Source organism: Myxocyprinus asiaticus, chromosome 14 (genome assembly GCF_019703515.2).
Source record: "Myxocyprinus asiaticus isolate MX2 ecotype Aquarium Trade chromosome 14, UBuf_Myxa_2, whole genome shotgun sequence".
NCBI classification, from domain to species: Eukaryota; Metazoa; Chordata; class Actinopteri; order Cypriniformes; family Catostomidae; genus Myxocyprinus; species Myxocyprinus asiaticus.
This window is the reverse complement of record NC_059357.1, coordinates 514,093-520,092: the sequence shown is the minus strand read 5'-3', so window position 1 is coordinate 520,092 and position 6,000 is coordinate 514,093. Positions and strand designations below refer to the sequence as shown.

The window sequence follows — 6,000 nt, the reverse complement described above, 5'->3', positions numbered from 1 at the left end:
TTTATCTAAATTATTGATCACACTCATGCTCTCAATAGAGCAGCTCAGAAAATGGAGCGCAAGTGGAAGAATACAAAATTAGAAGTATTTCGTGGTGCATGGAAGGATAGTGTCTGTAGCTACAGACAGGCACTAAAAGCTGCCAGGTCAGCATATTTTAGCAAACTCATAGAAAATAACCACAACAATCCTAATGTTTATTCAGTACTGTGGCTAAACTGGTTAGGAATAAAGCATCGACTGAACCAGATATTCTGTTACAGCACAAGAGTAATGACTTATAAAAAACAGTGTCTCATAAGTTTCCTCACATGCAAATTCAATCCTTCGCTGTCATAGGTCATGAAGAGCTAACAAAACTTATTGAAACATCAAAATCAACAACATGGATGTTAGATCCAATACCAACTAAGCTCTTAAAAGAGGTATTCCCTGTAATCTCAGAACCTCTTCTTAATATTATTAACTCCTCACTATCCTTAGGACATGTCCCAAGAAACTTTAAAATAGCAGTTATCAAACTGCTTATTAAGAAGACACAGCTTGATCCTGGAGAATTGGCTACTTATAGACCGATTTTAAATCTCCCATTTATGTCGAAAATACTAGAAAAGGTAGTGTCCTCACAACTATGTTCATTTCTGCAGAGAAATAGTATATATGAACCATTTCAGTCAGGATTTAGTCCCCATCACAGTACAGAGACTTCACTTATCAGAGTTACAAATAACTTGCTCTTATCATCTGATCACGGCTGCATTTCTCTTCTAGTGCTTTTAGATCTTAGTGCTGCCTTCGATACCACAGATCACGATATTCTCTTGGATAAGCTTGAGAATTATGTTGGCATTTGTGGACTTATTAGTATGATTTAGGTCCTATTTATCTGACCGCTACCATTTTGTGTGTAAACGAGTAATTGTTAAATCAAACAAAAGTTAAGTATGGAGTGCCACAGGGATCAGTTTTAGGGCCTCTGCTTTTCTCCTTATACATGCTTCCCTGGGAGATATTATCAGGAATCGTGGAATAAGTTTTTACTGTTATGCTGACAATACCCAACTTTATATTTCTTCAAAACCTGATGAGATTTCAAAATTCTCCAAATTAGCAGAGTGTATCAATGAAATCAAAGATTGGATGGCCAGAAATTTCCTTCTACTCAATTCCGACAAACCAGAGGTACTAATTATTGGACCAAAAACCTCTAAAAATAAGCAGCTAAAATATAATTTGACTCTCAATGGATGTACTGTTACATCATCTTCAACAGATTTCTCTCCCCTTTTGTTTTACAGACGGACACTTCAGACAGAGGGCTGGGGGCTGTACTCTCGCAGGTGGTGAAGGGGGAGGAGCGCCCTGTGCTGTACATTAGCCGTAAGCTCTCGCTGAGGGAGACTAAGTACAGCATCGTGGAAAAGGAGTGTCTCGCCATCAAGTGGGCAGTCTTCACTCTCCAGTACTACCTGTTGGGGCAGGCCTTCACCCTCTGCTCGGATCACGCCCCACTCCAGTGGCTCCACCGCATGAAAGATACGAACGTGCAGATCACCCGTTGGTATCTGGCTCTTCAGCCGTTTAAGTTCAAGGTGGTCCACAGACCGGAAGCGCAGATGGCTGTCACTGACTTCCTCTCCAGAAATGGGGGGGGGGCAGGCCGGATGCCTCCCCGGCCTGTGTTGGGCGGTGGGGATATGTGGCAGCGGGGGCGTGGTCAGGCATGGAGAGAGAGAAAGCGGTAAGGGCGCTTGAACCTGAGCTAGATTATGTTTAACAATAGTCTCTAATTCCAGTGAGCATGGGGAGAGCGGCATATAAACAGCCACGCCACCAGCAGCAGAGAAAGTCTGGCACAAGGAAGGCCACGGTGCTACAGAAGCTGTTTGCTTAATCTATTGTGTTTGTGAAGCTGATGTGTTTAAGTAACTACGTGCCTGTGAAACTGATGAGTTTGTGAAATTGTAAAGCACTGAGGTGGCCGATTAAAACTCTTACCTGAACCTGGAAACCCCGCTTCCCTGTGTTCTCCTTCCCTTCTGCCTGTGAAGCAGTGTCACACCCATTCTGACCAGCTCTGTCTATGTGCTGCTTCAGTCGTCGTGTTTTTCAGAAAATAAATAAATACATTTATTAAATTATTTAAGCCACGTATTTAACTATTTTCTATAATTCAAGCAAGAATGATTCCTCACCTTCGATCACCTGATAGAACAGTGAAGAGTCCACAGCAAACAACAACATTCCTGAAACACACACATGTGTTTATACACTGTGAGGACTTTCCATTGACTTCCACTTACAATTCAGAACATCATTTACCATCTTTATTATGCAGATTTCATCATGCTGTCCAATAGTTTGACCAATATGTTTGGTCATAAATATATATATATATATATATATATATATATATATATATGTATATGTATATGTAAATGTAAATGTAACAGTAGCCAGCTTGTAGGTAGCTGTGCAGTATATCCCACTCCCCTGACCTCAAGAGGTGCACTAGCAACTGACGGCTGTAGCCTTTAGCTTCCTTGTTAGCGCGTCTGCCTCCCATGCCGGAGACCTCAGTTCAAATCCCGCTCGTAGTGGGTCGAGAAGGACCGGTTATATATATATATATATATATATATATATATATATATATATATATATATATATATACACACACACACACACACAGTATATATATATATATACATTAGAGTGTATGAATGAGTGTTTGTGAGTATTTCTATCACTCAGTAGTGAACAGGTGAAGTTTATTCTCGAGTTCTCCTCACGGTAAAGCAGCTCGGGTATCATCTCTGCGCCCATCACGCACATCAGCGGCGCCCGTTTGCGCACCGCCTGCAGAAACATCAGTCGTAAAGTACCACGTTATATCTGTTTACATTAGTCGAGATAGTCCGGTATGTCCATCATCTCCACAACACACACGGTAGGGCGCTCCCAGCGCGCGAACCACTGCGGCGCGTGCCCGGCATGAATATTCTCACAAATAATGTCTAAACTCGACATTTTCACTGAAGTACCTCAGATGATGATTCTGGATGTATTCTTTTATAAGTTATCAGAGTTTCACTATAATAGCAATAAAATGAGTTGAAAAACTCCAGTCAGTGAAGAGTATTTTCACGTCAGCACCGATCCGATAATTGAATCATGGAAAATTAACACATTTTACACATTAAACGTTCATAAACCAAATTTACACTGAATGTTCTACAATTGGTCCATCGTGAGAGATACAAACAGTTTAAAATGACACAGTTATGAAATAAAGCGGCTTCTCATCATCATCATGGGCACAGACTGACTGACCGTTACAGCCGTTGTTGGGTCAGACAAACAGCGGGAAACTTTGGTGGGTCAGTCTGACCAATCACAGCGAGGCCATGAGGCCCGTTAACCAATCAAGTGTAATTATGACAGCAAAAATACACAACACTGAAGTAACACAACATAGAAAGATCATGTAATATGTAATAGACAACAGGCAGTAAATTAAACTTTTTTTTTGGCTAATAGCTTTATTATAAATATGAATTATGTGATGATTGTAGTCTGTAAATAATGCAAAAAAAAAAAAAAAAAAAAAAAAGAAGATAAAGGAAAAACAGCAAAATTCAGGGTCTGCAGTGCACATTGGTTATGAATGAGAAACGAAGATAAGTTTTTCTCACAGCAAATTATCAAAATCTTTGAAGATCTCACTGCAAATCTAAGGAAAAGCAGTCAAGTGGACATATAAATCACGAGTTGTTGATCACGGCATTAAAGGAACAGTTCACCCAAAAATGAAAATTCTCTCATCATTTACTCCCCTCATGCCATCCCAGATGTGTATGACTTTCTTTCTTCTGCTGAACACAAATGAAGATTTTTAGAAGAATATTTCAGCTCTGTAGGTCCATACAATGCAATTGAATGGTGACCAGAACTTTGAAGCTCCAAAAAGCACATAAAGGCAGCATAAAAGTAATCCAAAAGATTCCAGTGGTTTAATCCATGTCTTCAGAAGTGATATGATAGGTGTGGGTGAGAAATTAATATTTAAGTCCTTTTTTTACTATAAATCTTCACATTCACTTTCACTTTCACATTCTTCTTTTGTTTTTGGTGATTCACATTCTTTGTGCATATCGCCACCTGCTGGGCAGGGAGAAGAATTTATAGTTAAAAAGGGCTTAAATATTGATCTGAGTATTAAATTAGTTCTTTTAAAGTGCAACACCACTCAGCAATCAAGAGCCCCGATAAAAATATTAACACATACAAAGTGAATCATGTCATTAAGACATGTTCATATAAATTCATAAATAAATGATAAAGTTCAAAGTTTTAATCATTCTAAAATGTTATAATTTTCAACTGCTAGCTCAATGAGTTGCGTTCAGCACCCTGATAGCACACGAACATCACCCAGACGTCCATGTGTGTGTGTTACATCTGGAAGACGTGTTTTTAGGTTGTTTGCTCATCTGCAGTATGTTTATAAGACGTTTCCTCTCGGATGTCATGGAGACATTTATCAGATGTCTTTGAGATGTTTATGATTTTGATTGTTTGTAAATCTGATCTTTTTAAGATGTTTAACAGATGTTAATTAGATTATGATGCTTTCCAGATGAAACACTCTTAAACAGACATCTCAAGCAGTTATTGTATGCAAAACGTTTCCTCATTGGACACAATTATACATCATGTAACTTATAAATATACTAACTAGAGCTGTCGATTTAGACAACACAACAAGAGGACGCGTTCTTGCTTTAAAAAACAGCTTGGAGCACAAATCCGAATTTAGGGATCTCAAGACGTATTTTTCGAAGTATTAAATTACGTTTAACTTGACACAGTGACCTAGAAACAGTGTGTTTATGACACAACACAACCAAAGAGAGACACTCCAAAAGTGTCCATCTGATGCAGATATACATTGACGCGTTCTTAAACAAGCCCTTATAATAAATCTCCGACTGATTGACGAATTCAATTGCAAAATGGATTGCTGTGAACTGTAGACCAGTGATTGGCTTATGTTCAATAATATGCAAATATACAATTCATTGGATACTAAAGACACTTTCTGGGGGCCTGGGTATCTCAGCGAGTATTGACGCTGAGTATCACCCCTGGAGTTGTGAGTTCGAATCCAGGGCGTGCTGAGTGACTCCAGCCAGGTCTCCTAAGTGTAATGGTGGCCAGCTGATAGATAGCTGTGCAATGTATATAAACCTCACTCTCCTGACCTCAAGAGGTGCACTAGCGACTGACGCTAGAGGCTGTAGCCTTTAGCCTCCTTGTTAGTGCACCTGCTTCCCAGGCCGGAGACTCCGGTTCGAGTCCCATACGGAGTGGGTAGAACAGGAGCATCACATAAGCAACCAAACTGGCCCTGTTGCTAGGGAGGGTAGAGTCACATGGGGTAACCTCCTTGTGGTCGCTATAATGTGGTTCTTGCTCTCAGTGGGGCGTGTGGCGAGTTGTGCGTGGATGCCGTGGGGAACAGCGTGAAGCCTCCACAGGCGCTACGTCTCCGCGGTAACGTGCACATCAAGCCACGTGATAAGATGCGCGGATTGACGGTCTCAGACGCGGAGGCAACTGAGATTCGTCCTCCACCACCCGGATTGAGGCGAGTCACTACGCCACCACGAGGACTTAGAGCGCATTGGGAATTGGGCGTTCCGAATTGGGGAGAAAGACACTTTTTGTATTGCCTTATCAATGCTTAACTCCTCTGCCACAATAATGTAATGCATTTTAATTATCTGTATACTATATATATATATATTGTAATTATTTAAATATAACTATTTATAATTATTTCATCATTATATATTGAATTATTGTGATTTGATGGGCTATCTCAGCAAATATTTATTTATGCGATTAATTGTGGTTAATTCGATTAAAAATTTTAATCGATTGACAGCCCTAATACTAACACACAATCATGATCTAAAACGTAAGTCTTTTTTTTTT

At 39.9% G+C, this 6,000-nt stretch overlaps 1 long non-coding RNA gene across 1 annotated transcript; it reads right to left on the bottom strand.

Annotated features, from left to right (window-relative positions):
• Positions 1-1,691: 1,691 nt before the first annotated feature.
• Positions 1,692-3,309, bottom strand: LOC127451307 (uncharacterized). Its single transcript, XR_007899082.1, has 3 exons — positions 2,499-3,309; positions 2,196-2,246; positions 1,692-2,091 (listed from the first exon to the last, which is right to left on the bottom strand). It is a non-coding gene; the product is annotated as an uncharacterized LOC127451307 (long non-coding RNA).
• Between the last annotated feature and the right edge of the window lie 2,691 nt (positions 3,310-6,000).